At 35.2% G+C, this 17524-nt stretch overlaps 1 protein-coding gene across 1 annotated transcript in view; it reads right to left on the bottom strand.

The window, feature by feature from the left end:
* LOC107585783 (protocadherin Fat 3-like) overlaps positions 1 to 17524 on the bottom strand; it is a 165193-nt gene that overhangs the window by 99627 nt on the left and 48042 nt on the right. The window lies entirely within an intron of this gene.

Here is a 17524-nt window from a genome sequence, read left to right as displayed (position 1 = left end):
AGGACAAAATGCTGTGGATTCAGCAATATACTGGTTATGATTAAAGTGCTGCTGGAGAGGAAGTCTGTGAGTGTGGATTTACTTAGCTATACTTGGGGAACAAAATTGTCCCTAGAAGTTAGCTGAATTCGACAAAGCCTTTGGGGACCTAAATTGGAAAAATGACTCATAAATCCAATAAATATATATATTTTTTTTAAATTCTAAAAATGCTAACGTTTTCATTTAGGTTATGTTAGTTTTAATTAGCTTTATACAAAACAACAGCAGTCTAAGGTATGTCCTCAATTTGTTGTGTTTGTGAGTTCATGCTTGTAAGTAAGGCATTTTGCATGTGTGTGTGAGTGTGTGTGTGTATTGGTATGGTACATCAACTCTAGTTTTAGACACTGATTGTTTTGTGTGTGCCCTGCGGGATGGTTAGGATGTGTCCCAGTCCACAAAAATGCAATGCTGACCTTACCATGCACACACACACTGTCCAACATTTGCCCACACAAAAACACACATGCATACACAAAATACACACACACACACACACACAGAATGGAGTTGCTGTGGTCAGCCCACACATGACTCAGCACACACATACACACACATCCCCTTCCACCTCTAATGATATCCTACAGCATACTCACCAACTCAAGTCTCACAAATTGGAATCGGCACACACACACATACACACACGAGAACTCAAAATGCAGAGATCAGCTTATTTTATTTCTCGGGGTCAATTTCTCTCGGTTTCTCTCTCCATCACACTCTTGTTCTCTCTCTTTGTGTCCACATACACTGGCAGACAGTCTGTCAGATTAAAACCAACAGGCATTTTGGAGTAGTCAAGGTTCAGTACGCAAACAGCGCCTTGTCTCCCCAAAAGCCTTGTTTAGACTGACCAAATCTCCGGCTCATCTGGTTATAGACTTTACACAACACAATAAAAATGCATATCATGAGGCCAACACAAACACTGCAGTGCATAAACACATAGACACTATCAAAACTACCTAGCTAAAAAAAATTATATTCCAACATTTTTTTAATTTTCCATCTTGGTTATTGGTATATTCAAATGTCCAGTTGGACTACTATACAGCAACTTCAAATGAGGCTATTGCAATTTTAACTATGCATTTATATAAGTGTTAGCATAACTTATCTGGAAAAGTTCACTCAATATTTGTATTAGCAACCTAGCAAGTCATGCTGTTAAAGATCTAGTCACTGTAACACTGTATGTAACATGAAAACACTGCTTAACCTAAGGTAAGGCATCAATATTACTTTAAACATTATTAATTACAATGACTTTTAGGAGTAATACAACTTCGATCACTCTCAAATAATGTTTTATTAAAAACTTTCAAATAATGAAAATAACTTTTTTTTTAATCAAATATTAATAACATGATTAGAACCCCCATTACCAATATTTGAAAAATTACAAAATATTATTCAATTTCAATTTTTGTAACATTGCATTTTTTTAATGTTAGTATAACATATCTGAAAACATGCACTTAGCAAGCTGTTGAATATGTAGTTCAATAAAGTACAGCTTAATATAAGGTAACACATCAATGTTACTTTGATCATTTGGGGAACAATTATTATTATAACTATAAAAAACGTTAACAAGAACTTTTTTAGTTGTAGTACTCATCCTTCAATGACTTTCAAACAATGTTGCACTAAAACTAGGGCTGCACGATTATGACAAAACTCATAATTGTTGATTATTCCCTTGGAATTGTAATTGCGATTATCACAATTTACATTGAATGATGTGTGTATACATTATGTTTCACATAACTTTGTGGGAACTTGAATCAAACACAAATAACATCATTATGCCTTCCATTAACAATATTTAAAAATAACACAACCTTTATGTAAGGTTAGCCAACATTTTTAGAATGTCCTAGATGGACAAAACATTGCCAACTATTCTATTAGTACACACTATCGATCATACTAACTCCCACAGTGGTACACACACACACACACACACACACACACACACAGAGATACTCATTAATTAACTACAAAAACATTATCAATAAAAAGCCATTATCCACAAAAGCACAAAGCATTACCAATACATAAAGCCATTATGACAAGCCACTGTCAATACAACTGCACACTAAAATAACTACATGACATATTTCCCAGTCACAAGTCACGCAAACTTTAACAAAATAGATGTACCAAGAGCCACACTTAGCAAAATGCAGTTTGGAAACATTAATGAACTTGGGATCCTGTGTTCGGTTCATTCACATACAACAAATACTCTAAAGAAAAACGGCACTGAACAATCATGCTTTGTGTTTTCTTTTCTAATGCAAAGTGTTTGTGTGCGTGTTTATCTGCTGATATCTTGTTATCTGAAAACGGCATTATAATCTATTCTGACAGCTCCGCGTTTAAGAAAAGCCGCAGCGCTCCACTGCATCTGAATGCGTGTGCGTAACGTGACGACCAATCCAATATCCCAAGAAACAGAGAGGAAGTGATGTAGAACAAAGCGCATTTCCATTACAGAGAGAATTCTAAATGACAAGAGTGTGTGTGAGATGTTCTGATATCCATAGACCACGGCATTATCCTTTCACTTCAGTTTCACATTTAAGAAAAGCCGGACTGACGTTCTTCTTCTAAATGCCTGTATGCGTATTAGTGCTGTCACAATACCAACATTTTAGTAGTTGATACCTAAAGCAAGTGAACTTTTATGACAGAGGGGAAAGCTTTTATCCAATTAGAAATGACCTTCAGTCAATCCATACAAAAATTGGTAATTTTATTATAGTAAAAGTGTAGTAACCATGGTTTTTTGGGCGATTTGGTTAACATTTGTATAACTACTACAAATACCGTGGTTAAACTATGGTTAGTGTAGCAAGACCTTGGTTTAACCACAATAACCATGTTTTTTGGTTTTATTGTTGCAAAACCATGGTTAATTTTTTTAAGGGAATTACCATCATACATAGCTAACCATCCCCCAATAGTATATATACTGTATAAAAACACTTTGCATTATTATGTTTAGTTTTTCTTTTATATTATATGTAACATATATGGTAGAAATAAATTGGCCTATAAGGTAGAATAAACTAATGTTTGAAAAGATATGCTAAATTTTATAAGCTCAGAAGCTAACCATACTAGCTTAGCATACTGTTAGCCATTTAGCCTGCTATCCTCCCTGTTGAAAAAAACAGCATATGCTGGTTAGGTATGTTTTGAAGCTGGGATGCTGGTTTGAGCTGGTCCTTTGTTGGTTTATGCTGGTCCTTTACTGGTTTATGCTGGTCCTTAGCTGGTCATGTGCTGGACCTAAACTGGTCCGACCAGCTTAAGACCAGCACATGACCAGCATAAACCAGCAAAGGACCAGCTCAAACCAGTATCCCAGTTTCAAAACATACCTAACCAGCATATGCTGGTTTTTATATACCCTAAGCAAGTTACAACACATAATCATAGCAGTACTGTCAAGTATTACATATATACAAAATTTCTCAGTTTGTTTACAAGTATTAGCTTTGTTTAACATTAGTTTAATAAGAATAGGATCAATAACAAATGTATATAAAGGCTCATTTGCCTAGCTTGAACAAACCTTATAAAAATTATCCATGGTTTTACTATAATAAAAGTGTAGTAACCATGTTTTTTTTTTTTGGCAGATGCATTTGCATAACCACAGTTTTATTACAAATACCATGGTTAAACTATGGTTAGCATAGCAAAACTATGGTTAATTTTTGTAAGGGAAACAATCACAATTAAGCAATATTGCAATATGTTTTTGAACAGGCAACAAAATAGCCACCTATTGGGGTCTAAGAAGACACGACTGGAATGGAATACTTATTACTTACTAAAACTTTGTCTGTTATTTAATGGCCCAGTCAGTCAATGACTTCACAGACAGCGTTTCTGCATGAAGGTACAGAAACTGGTTTCACACAGGCCTCAAAGGCACCATAACGTCCCGTCTAATGATCTAGAACAAATTCGAGTGAGCTTTAGACATAACCAAGAGAATATTTTATGACTACAATGCTTGTATCTCAGTAAAAACGGAATCACAAGTTGGACATTTGTTTGGACCAATTTACTTACTCCCAACCACTTCATTAGACAGCAGTTTTATTCTTCACATAAGGATACGCCAACAAAAACAGACCAGATGAAGGCATTTCTATAGCTTTTACTGTCAGACAGCACTGCAGAAAGACTGTTAAAATTAAATGTATTTTAAATTTAGCATTAACTTTGTTTCTAAGTACTGGTAGTTTTATTTTTCTGCTACTGCTTGTGTGTTTTTTCATCTGTGTGTGACAACAAATCCAATATTCTGAGTGTCGCATATAGGATGTGAGGGAGAACGAATGGCCATTTCCATAACAGAGAGTTCTGATGGACTACGTGTGTGTGTGTGTGTGCTTGTTTTGGTGTCATTAATTGGAACGGGATCTTTATTGCTGCTGGCATTGGTTACTGTAAGCGTCCTGTCAGTCTGAGCCAACGACCTCTGAACACACACACACACACACACACACACACACATTTCCTTCACACATGCTGCGGCTAAACGGACAGTGCTAACAAGCGCAGTGTGTGTATGTGTGTTTGAGGGGACGTTTGTGATTTGGTGGTCCCTCATGCAATCATGCGACCCGCAGAAGCAGAGCAAAAACCCTCAGAGAAAAAGTGAGCGGGAGAGGAGGACAGTGAGTTCAAAGCTACCAGTGGAGAGTCTATGTATTATACATAAGACAAAGAAAGGCAGAACAAGTATGCGAGAGAGAAAAGTTGTGTGATTCCCTCTTGTCATGTCCAGTCTGTTACTGTGTGTTGTTCTGGTGGGATGAGTTTTATTTTGTGAGATGTGGTGCACTCACTTCACAGGCTTTCTTGAACACCAGTATGCGCGTGTGTGTTTGTGAGAGAGAAAGATCAAACATCAGAAAAACTTTTAAACACCCTCAAATAGACCAATGTTGAATACAGCAGTTGAAGAAGACAATAAATTATGAAATATTTGTAGGCAAAAAAAAGGTAAATATTTGAAATTTGTAGGCAAAAACATCTGAAAACGTAGCAATGTACTGTATGAAACACAGATCACAGAGGACACTTTCAAACCAAGCAGATTTTGCTTCACAAGAATGAAGACTAAATATACCACAGTTAATCTATAGTACTCTAATTGTTTGACTAATGAAATCCCATTGCCTTTCCAGCTAGTTGTAACTGCAGAATACAATCACTTTGACTGAATCATAATGAATAATGAATCATAATGAATCAATAACGAAATAACAAGGATAATGAATCATTCAAGAATTGTGACTTGGTTTGAATGACTCATTGCAAAGAACCAATTTAAAGGAATGATTCACTCACCTATTGAGCATTGCAATGGCTTGCGACCAAGTTTCCTTCTAACGAAAGCTATATTTAGACAATTAAATAAAGTAGAGCAGAACAGTGCAAAAATGTAATGTCGCTATAGAAATATAAATGATCTATAATGACTTTTCAGATTTCTCTGTCTATATCTTCTTCAGAAACAGTTTGTTAGAACATTATGGCAGTGTTTGACTCCAAATCAAGACTGAGACCAGAAGAGGGTCGAGTCCACATGCTCCTGAGACCAAAACCATGAAAATATGCTCTTGGACTTGGATCTCAGTTCTTGGATTTTAGTCTTGTCATGGACTCTGGAGCATCTTGACTTGGACTCGACCCTCTTGGTCTTGATTCAAATGAACGGGTCTCGACTACAACACTGCATTGTGGACAATACTTCACTCTAGAAACTACAATTCTCAATGTATATGAACTGAACAACCTTCAAATGTGTTCTTCAATCTGCTTTGAGACTCCTTACACATTTTCCTCAAAAAACCTCCATAATCACCACATCTCTCTTCAATTTAGCTTTCCTCAGGACATCACTGGACTAATTTGCAGTCTCATAAAAAGGCCCTGCTATCTAGTATAAAACAATTAGAGGAAGAGCGACAACCGTTAGTTGCAGGATGTACATTGTCATCTATATGAATAAAATTACGTCCCTCGTTCCAGCTTGAATGAACTGCCATCTGAATGCATGATTTTTAAAACAGAGGAGTCATAAAAAACATTATCCTTACCGTCTGACCTCACAATCTGCCCAATTCAAGTTTTTCTTTCACAATAACCCTTTTAACCCACATTCTTTGTATTTCATATCTAACTTGAGGGAAAGTACTTTTTTAAAGCCTATTTGGACTTACATTCCCAAGATTTTTTCTCAGTATTAGGGGTGTGCGATATTGACAAAATTAGTTCTTGATATTTTTTCGATAACGATAAATAATTGTGTTTTTATGCTGGTACCTTGGCTGGTACCTTGGCCTGTCATGGATAAATAAATATGACACAAAAAGTGCCAGAAGGTGGCGGCAAGTGCCTTAATTGAGTGATTTATTGAATCATGCATTCAAATGATTTGTTCAAAACAGCTGATTCGTTTAGAAACGAGGCAAGTGGCTGTCTTCATGAATGGATCATTGATTTATTGACTTGATTTTTTCAAAAACAGATTTTTGATTTTTGTCATTCAGGAATGAAATACTCAATACCGCAGTGTTGCTCTGAGGCTATGTTTACACTAGTGCGTTTTCATTTTAAATCGCATAACTTTTGCTATGGTTACGCCTGACATTTACATTACTCTGGCGTTTTCGACCCTCAAAAGCCCCGTTTACACTAGTGCATTTTTGTTTTAAAACTGCATTTTAGAATGAAAACGATCCTTGTCTACACTGGCGTTTTCGCTGCGTTTTAGAAACGATCTCCATCTACACTACACAACCGAAAAAGAATGTCACGTGACCATTCATGCAGGTACAACCGTAGGTAGCCAATGTATAGGTAGATTCCTAATATTTAGATGGCGGACGAGTTAGGAGTGGTCGAATGGGGAATCTACCCATAGCCTACATATCTATGGGTAGAACCATGAGCATTATGTTAATGTTTACACGTCGTCAAGGATACGCGGAGAGAATGTGGGCAGCCACGCCATCATTTTCAAAAGTCTCCGTTTTGGTCCGTTTACACTGAAACCCAAACCCAGAGTTTTCAAACTAAAACGGGGTCTGCAGCGTTTTCAAAAGTCTCAGTTTTTGAGGGTGGAAAATGCCGGAGTAGTGTAAACGATAGGCGTAACCGTAGGAAAACATATGTGTTTTAAAACGAAAACACACCAGTGTAAACGGGGCCAACAACGGAGATTTTCGAAAACGCTGCAGACCCTGTTTTAGTTTGAAAACTCCAGGGTAAACGGACCAAAACAGAGACTTTTGAAAATGATGGCATGGCTGCCCAAATTTGCTCTGCGTATCCTTGACGACCATGTAAACAATAACATCATGCTCATTGTTGTACCTGAATGAATGGTCATGTGACGTGTTTTCGGTTAGTGTGGACGGAGATCGTTTCTGAAACGCAGTAAAAATGCTAGTGTAGATGAGGACAAGCTAAGGCCCTGTCCACACGAACGCGGTTATTTTTAAAACCGCAGCTTTTTCTATGCGGTTAGGCCGTTCGTCCACATGCAAATGCCGCACCAGTCCTTTTAAGACAAGTCATGTCACTCGGCGGCCATCTTTGAAATGCCTCTCGGGCATGCAAGTGCTACTTCTATCTCTTTGAATGGGGAAACATCAAATTCTCCAAAACTGTTCACTAAGTTTACGATTAAATTTCATATTTGAAATCACCAAAGAAATCTGACAACAACTGTGTCATAAATGTTGTTACTTTTGCTTAAATAGCGTTATAAAAAGCTTATTTTTCAGGCTAGATCAGCCAGTGCGCATACGCAGTCCTGAGCGCACGTCTCAGAGTGCTGACTGTTTCTATAGCAACCGGGACGCTTCTAACGGCAGCTGCAGTGACGCTCTGACTTTACCGATTAGCTCTTTCATTCAGAAGGCGGGGCTTCCTGCGATTGAGCGGCCATATTGAGCGTTGCATTTTTCCCCATTCAAACCTATACGAGTGACACGTCTTGGGTATTCTATAGTCTTTGCACCAGTTCACTGAAACCAAACAGTTTTGAAAACACCTGCCAGGGTAAACATTTTCAAAAACTCCGGTTGCAGTGTTATCGTGTAGACAGCGAAACCAGAGTTTTTGGCTTGTGACGTCGGAGCCTGTGCTGTTATCTCCATCTACTGGAAACTTTTTCAGGCTTCTGATTGGCCAACATGGCTTTACGGTTGAGATTATATCGCCACCTGCTGGTTTGGCATGCTCTTGACAGTGCTTCATAGCATGCGTTTGCGCTTTCATGTGGATGGAGATTTTTTTAAAAACGGAAGAAGGAAAAACTCCTTTATAAAAAAATACCCATGTACCTTTTTGTATCTGATAGTACCCCCTCTCTCAACCCAAATGCCCTGTTTCCAGATCTAGTGTAAATATGGCCTGAGGCGATCAAATGTTCTGCTCCGGCTTTGTTTGGAACTATTTTTGTTGATGAAACAGAAATAAAGAGACAATATTGTGTCTAAAATGTAACTCACTCAGTTTGAACTTTTTGTTTTTTGAACTGTTGAATAAAATGAATATCTGAACATGTCTAATATTCATATGTCAGCTCGTACATTTATTATCAGATGATAAAATAAATCGCACATCTCTACTCCGTATATTTGTCTCAGCTTTAGGTTCTTATTTTACAAGCAAAATAAAACAAATTTCTTTATAAACACTGACTAAAATAGAGCAAGATAGAAGATACCAAAATATTAAAATGAAACCGAAAGCATGATAGAAAAGGTTCATGCTGTCCACCTTTGTGTTACAGTTTCCAAAACGACATGGTCCCTGTCATATGTATCTCTGCAGGAATAATAGGCACAGTGTGAACCGAACCCTGCTGACATGAAGGTGCATGTTCACGCTCAAGGTTATATTAAACATCAATCAAGCCCAAGCATGCAGTCACATTTCTGTGTTCTAGTCCAGCGGTTATGTGTGTCACAGACACGCCAGTCTTCGTTAGCATGTAAAGCACCCTCCGTCCTTTAATATTTTACTTTGTGCCTTCACGGCTCTGTGGCCACTATAACGTTAAAAGCGGGCCGTTCAGTCACTGAAGCAAAAAAACTGTTTCAAATCAAAACACGCCCTCAAACACACCCCAGTGAAAAATGATTTTAGAGAGCAAATCTGCATTTTACAGAAACATGATTCCTGGTATAACTAGTATTTATTAATGAGGAGTAGGAGGATTCGTAGATTAAAGTTTTAAGAAGCTAGCAAATATGGAAACGTAATGTGAGCCGTCAAGATTTCGAATCGAGCTGTGGATGAAAAAGTTGTAGGCCTACTAATGAAATGAAACCGTTTTCAGGCTCTGTTGGTCGGAAACATCATAATGCAGACATAGATGCACTCTGGGAGTTGTTATGGATAGAAAATGCGAAGTACAGCTGGTGCTGTATCATTGTTAGTGTTGAGTTACTGTATCCTGAAGAACAGAGAGTGATGTTAACACCAGCTCTGTGATTGTCTTTAAAGGTGTTAATTGAGCCGAAGAACACTTTTATTATTGAATTGGTGAGTCACATTGTGTTTGTTTGTATTGTTTTGTCTTTAGCTTGGGTCTACTTTCCATTCACAGTAAATAAAATAAAATAAAATATTAAGTTATATATACAGTATATATATATTTTTTTTACATAAAAAAAAGATTAATTACATAAAATAAAACAATAAAACAAATAAAACAAAAACAAAAGAAAAATAATAAAAATTAAATTATACAAAATATGAAATAGAATGATAAAATAAAGAGAAATAAAATATTACAAAATATAAAACAAAATAATACAAGCATTAATAAAAACAAAAATGGAATAAAACATAAAATATATAAACAATAGTAAAAACTAAATAAATATCAAATAAAATTTAAATATAAGCAATACAAATTAAAATGAACAAATAAATTAACAATACAAGCATGAGAAAAATAAAAATATAAAATAAAATAAAACAAAACAAAACAAAAAATATTTACCGATTATGTATTAATTGGGACAGGCCTATGTTGAGTTGATCTGAGCTTTGTTGTTTTGTGGACTGTGATGTGTTGTGAACAGTGAGGTTCTGTTGGATTTGATTACATCTCTGTGTTGTTGTGAGCGGAAATCTGAGATTCAGTCACAAAGACAGACACCCACACACACACACACACACACACACACACACACACACACACACACAAACTGACACCATAAATGTCCGTCTTACACGTCTGTACATCTTTCCTCTCCAGGAGACAGCAAGTCCTTATACACTACTGCGGCTTTCACCTACACAAAAACCTCAGCATGCCTCTGGAATAACAATACATTCACTATCACACACTCGCACGTAAACACACTTCACTTCTCCTGAGGTGAGACGACCTACTTCTCTCCTTTACAGTGCTGAGGCGATTGAGAGAGAGAGAACTGACAGAGAATCTTCCTTCTGACCAGAAATCCTCAGAGATGTGATCCTGAGGCAGGCAGGAGAGTTAGTTCATCACACACGCACCCGCACACACACACACACACACACACACACACACACAGAAGGATAGCTCATATGCCAAACCCCCAGAGAGCACGTCAGTTCTGCTGTAATAGAAGAAGAGAGCGAAAAGACAAAGATGAGAAAAAGAGCATAATATAAAAGACAGAGACAGTGAGAGGGAGAGAGAGAGAGAGAGAAAGAGGGAGATCCTGAACAGCTGCCAGGATTTTTCCAAACCGTCCCTCGCTGTCCCACCAACGGAGTGACCAGAAACAGTTGTGTTGTGCATTACTGTGTCGGTCTGTTTTCTATTCTACTGTGTATTCACAAAGAGTGAAAAATTTAAGGGGGTCTGAATACTTTCCGTACCCACTGTATCTCTATTGTGTTGTGCTGTTGAGTTATTCTGCAGTATTCTGCGTATTGTGTTCTGTTGTTGCTTTGTACTGTACTGTTGCACTGTATTGTTATTGCTAATTAAACCTAAAACTATTAAAAATGGTTTTCATTAATTGAAATAAAGCTAAAATAAAATAAGATATAAATACTAGATGAAAAACCTAAATGAAACTTAAATGAAACTTAAATGAAAATCAGAAATGTTGTCTCTGTAACTAACTAGAGTAAAATTAGTTTGTTTCTAAAATATAAAAAAATTACTAAAACTAAAACTAAATAAATAGAAATAGATTATAAAATAAAAAAATAAAATAAATTGAATTAAATGTTTTAAAAATAATAATAAAATAATAAAAATTACAAACGCACATCACAAAATTAAAATTAAAATAAAACAGAAAATATAAAATGTTAATTCAAAATATTAGTAAATACTATAATAGTATATAAATATAAAAAAACACAGCCATTGCATTGACCTTTGTTTTCCATTCTATAATGTATTTCTATTGTGTTGTGCTGTGAGTTGTTCTATAGAGTTATGTTATGCTGTTTTCTAATGTATTGTGTTCTGCTGTTGCTTTGCCCTGTATCTCAAAATAGTTTTCATTAATTGAAATAAAGCAGAAACACAACATAGATATTAGAATGAAAAAACATGTATATGAATATTAGAAATATTGCCTTGGCTACTAACTGAAATAAAATAAGTTTAAGTTAAAGTAAAACTGAAAATTTAAATAAAGCTAAATGCAAATGCCAATAAAATGACAAAAAAGACTTACACTAACATTAAAACCGAAAACACAGAAATAGAAGCCAATTCAAAACATTATTATTTAAATAACACTAAAATCACACTGCTATAGTTTTATTTTGTGGCATTCTGTTGTGTTCTAATGTGGTTTATATTGAGTTTATTGTGTTGTACTGTAAGAGACAGTGGCATTGGACGGTCGATAGTTTGAAGAAAAGAGTGAGAAGAGGACAGGGAACAAGGGAGCTGGCAAAGGAGAGAAGAAATGGTGTGATGAGAGAAAATGAGAGCACAGGAAGGATCAGAGCGTGATAACGAAGTAAAAAAATGAGCAAAGAGATGACCGAGAATGAGTGAAAGAAAAAGGAAACGAGAGCAGAAAAACCACAGAAGAGACATCCAGAAAGAGATAGCAGCAGTATTTCTTTTTAATTTGCCCTGCTGTAAAGAAATATCACAGATTATATTTCAGAAATCTCGGCTGCTGGAAAGAAAGAGAGAGAGAGAGAGAGAGAGAGAGATGGAAGAGTGTTTGACTGCATAAGCACGCTCAAACTCTCACTGGAGGAATTCTCCTTTTGTGTTTTTAATTGTGGTCACCAGAGGCCTCATTGGCTGTTATCACGGCTCTGCTTATTGGCTGACAAAACACTGTTGTGATTTGATTAGCCCCTTGAGAGACCCCGGCAACAAACCACGCCTACTTTCCGTTAGGAGCTTGTTATTATGCAGAATCTTCATGCTGTGGGATCAAAGTTGGCCGACACATAAATTCCCAAGCAAATTTACGTTTCACACTGTGTTGGTGTGCAATATTTACATCTTATATGCATTTCATTAGCATTTGCCTTTCGGAGCGCTGCCTAAAATCAAGGATTTGCGTCTGGAAAATTGCCTAAAATGTGTCTGCGTTATAATGAGGTTAAAAAAAGCAGACTGTAATTTTGGTAATTAATAACTGCAAGCTGTTCTGTTTTTCTACTTTGTCTTTACTTCCGCCTGTCAAATTATTTCACTCTATTTCTTAAAGAAAATATTAATGTAGTGTAAAAATCCTACAAAAACCTACTTAATATACAGCAGGTGTCGAATATTTGAGGTGGCGTAGATGAGGAAAACACTATCAAGGATTGAAGTTGATTAATTGTCATTAACCGCAGAGAGAGAAAAAAGGAAGAAAAAAAACCTAGATGAAGAAAACCTGTCAAGACAAACTTTGAAGTAGTTTTAAAAACTTGAAGTGTGAATGTTTTTAGGCCATGCAGTCTATCAGACATAAAGAACAACAAAGAACGATAGAAGGAAAGAAGGACATAGAATGAACAACAGTGAGAACAACAGTGAGAACGATAGATAGTCCTAATGACAGACATAACGACAGAATGATAGAAATAACGACATATACTGTAACAGATATAACTACAGAAAGAACAACAGATAGATATTGATTATAGGATAAATATAGCATGATAAATAGACATAACAGACAGAATGATAGATAGACACAATGACAGAAAGATATAATAATAGATATAGCGGCAGATAGACAACGACAGATTGATAACAACAGAACGATATATAAAACGACAAATAGACAATGACAGACAGAATGATAGATAGATATAATGATTGATATAATAACAAACAGATATAACCACAGATATAACAATAGATGTAATAATAAATATAACGTCAGACAGAAAGAACGACAGACAGATATAAAGATCGATAAAATGACAGACATTACAAAAGACAGAATGACAGACATAATGATAGATATAATGACAGCCAGACAGAACGACAGACAAATATAACAAAAGATATAACTACAGACATAAAGAATGACAGACAGATTTAACAAAAGACATGCCTACAGACAGAAAGAACAGGTAGATATATAAGGACAGATAGATAGAATGAACGACAGACAGATATAACTATAGATAAAATGAGACATAGCAACAGACACAATGACAGACATAATGATAGATATAATAGTGAATATATCGACAGCCAGACAGAAAGACAGACAGATATAACAATAGATATAACTACAGACAGAAAGAACAACAGTCATATTTAACGATAAAATGACAGACTTAACAACAGACACAATGACAGACATAATGATAGATATAATGGTGAATATAACGACAGCCAGACAGAAGACAGATATATATCGCAATAGATATAACAACAGACAGAAAGAACAAGTCATATTTAATGATAAAATGACAGACTTAACAACAGACACAATGACAGACATAATGATAGATATAATGGGGAAAATAATGACAGTCAGACAGAAAGACAGACAGATATAACAATAGATATAACTACAGACAGAAAGAACAACAGTCATATTTAACGATAAAACGACAGACATAACAACAGACAGAATGAAAGACATAATGATAGATATAATGGTGAATATAACGACAGCCAGACAGAAGACAGATATATATCGCAATAGATATAACAACAGACAGAAAGAACAAGTCATATTTAATGATAAAATGACAGACTTAACAACAGACACAATGACAGACATAATGATAGATATAATGGGGAAAATAATGACAGTCAGACAGAAAGACAGACAGATATAACAATAGATATAACTACAGACAGAAAGAACAACAGTCATATTTAACGATAAAACGACAGACATAACAACAGACAGAATGAAAGACATAATGATAGATATAATGGTGAATATAACGACAACCAGACAGAAAGACAGACAGATATAACAATAAATATAACTACAGACAGAAAGAACAACAGTCATATTTAACGATAAAATGACAGACATAACAACAGACAGAATGAAAGACATAATGATAGATACAATGATGAATATAACGACAGACAGATATGTCAATAGATGTAACTACCGACAGAAAGAACGATAGGCAGCTATAACAACAGATATAGCGATAGAGAAAAACGGACAGAATGACAGACATAATAATACAGACATGATAATAACAGAGAGATAAAACAACAGTTATAGCTATAGACAAGAAAGAACAACAGACAATATACACTGTATAGAACCATATCTACCACGATATAATAGATAATAATGATAGATACTGATAGATATAACGACAGACAGATAGATATAACAATATCTATATATATAAGACAGACAGACAGAACGACAATGATGATATAAACGATAAAAAGACATACTGACAGACAGAATGATACAGTAGATAGATACTGTATAACGATAGATAATCACACATACAATGACAGAGAGAATGACAGAGATATATAACAACATATATAATAATAGATATAACTAGAGACAGACAGAATGACAGACATAATGATAGATATGACAAATATAAAGACAAACAACAAATATAATGATACCGTAGATATAACGACAGACACAGACCAACAGACAGACAATGATAAATATATTGATATACAGAATGGCACTTTTTGCAAAGGTAACAAAAAACTTAAATATTCTATAGTTACTTAACTACCTCACTTCGATGAATTGTCAGGTTTTTTATAAATGCAATAAGCCATTCAATACAATTCAGAACTACAGTGATTTTACCACGGTAAGGGATGTTCTTACAGATTATGCAACAATCTCATATATCGTTATCATACAAATTGAAATAAGGCTGTATTGACGTTTTCAGTCTCAGAATCTATAATGTCTGATGCCCACATACGTTATAACGCCGTCTCATTATGAACACACACAGAGACACAGAAGCTTCCCGTCCCAGTGCATCATGGGAAATCTCAGCCCCTAGCGGATCAAATTCCACCTCCTTTTCCTCGCTTTCTTTCTTTCTTTAGTTCAATCTCTACATCTCCCTGCTATCTGATCCTCCCTTTGTTACTACTGCTGCGAGCAACTGAAATTTCACACGCTTGTCAAATCACACTTATGCACTTCACACACACACACACACACACAAACACACACACATACACACACACACACACACACACACACACAAACGCTTCATATAATGTCTTGAATAGACATGACTAAATACATTTATGCACTCCAGCTCTCTGATGTTTTATACGCGCACAAACACGTTTAATTAGCCATCTAAACGAGGACATAGCTCAAACCAACTACAAATCCCAAACCTACAAGAAAACTTTTGAAATATTATTCATCATTTAATCATTTTTTCCAAATGAAGGCGTCTTCGAATATCTCCAAAGGGAGTTTTACTCAGATTTACTTCAGTTCTTATCCTCGAACTATAACTAAATCCACATACGTCAAAAGGCTGATAGCATGCAATGTATTAAAGTTCCAGGCGGTCTTGATTATACAGCAATAACATTTTGAAATCATACATCATTAAAAGAAAAACTCTATATTTATGAAGCCTTTTTGACATTCGGTAACTCAAGACTCACACACATACAGTACACACAATCTGGAGAGTTTCCATATGTGTGATCGCAAATAGCGCAAACACACACACACACACGCAGTGAGGAAATCTGGTAAGTTCATTACATATAATGGAAAGGCTGCTGTGGTAGTAAGTTGTAGAAAGAGTATCAATTACATTGAAAAACAAATGACACACACAAGCACGCTCGAGGTCTATCTATGTCACGTCTGCTCTGAACACCCAAATAACCTGGGGCTAAAGTAAAATATCTCAATCATTTAGCTTATTATAGTCAACAGTCTGCAATAGCCATTAAAGCGAGTGTGTGCTTCTGTGTGCATGTGTGTGTGTGTGTGTGTGTGTTAACAGAAAAAGAGTCCAGCTGGTATTGAACTTTTCATGTATAAGTCTAACACTAGGTAAGAAAGAACAGAAACAGATGAGAAAGGAGAGAGGTCACAGAGGCGGTATTTTTGGCCCCTTTTGGTCAGCTTTTGAAAATCTGATCCCAAATGCGATGTATAGGTTAAGTAAGTCTTTTTCCATTTAATTTTCTCCATAGGGATTTCAGAAAGGCCATGCAACACACCAACCAGCTCTGAGGTGAATCACAACATTATAAAGTTTTGATTTTATGCAAAAAGTATATGGAAATTCTACAAAAAGACATAGGTAAAATTAATTAGGTTCATCAGTGAATAAACTATGCATCTTATGATGCAAAGCACATGATGTAATTGAATCAAAAACAAATATAATATTGGCATATAGCCATTGATTAAGTATTTAAACAACATATTTTGAGTTTATTGCTAAATACTTAAAATATGTGTAATATGTACAAATAGTTGTTTGAATGGACACAGTGTAATTCGCAATGCTTTATAACGCAGTTTCTGTTTCCATAAAAACTGAGATGTTAACTAAAACTATTAAAAAATGTTTTGATTAATTGAAATAAAGCTGAAATAGGAAAAAAACTTAAAAATACATGTAAAATAAAATGTTGTCTTGGCAGCTAAATGACAAAGTTTAAGGTGAAGTACCAGCATACAACTAAAACTAAAATGAAAACAGAAGCTAAAAAGAAAAAACAAAACAAAACACGCAAATGACTGAAAATGTAAAAATAAAAGCTGATTCAAAATTTAGATATAAATTACAAAATGAATGAATAAAATAATAATAAATATATAATATAAAAATAACACTGCATCTGGATTATGAATTTGTTTTTCACCAGGAATTAGGCAATTAAACATAATAATAAAAAAAAAACTAATCTCAGAGAAGTAAGTCTCTTGTGAAAGGTCTACGTTATTGTTATCATAAAAAAAAAAAAAAAAAAAAAAATATAAATATATTTATATTTTTGGAA

Source organism: Sinocyclocheilus grahami, unplaced genomic scaffold (assembly GCF_001515645.1).
Source record: "Sinocyclocheilus grahami isolate Dianchi unplaced genomic scaffold, SAMN03320097.WGS_v1.1 scaffold74.1, whole genome shotgun sequence".
Taxonomy (NCBI): domain Eukaryota; kingdom Metazoa; phylum Chordata; class Actinopteri; order Cypriniformes; family Cyprinidae; genus Sinocyclocheilus; species Sinocyclocheilus grahami.
Note: the sequence above shows the minus strand (reverse complement) of the source record. Positions and strands in the feature narration are given on the sequence as shown.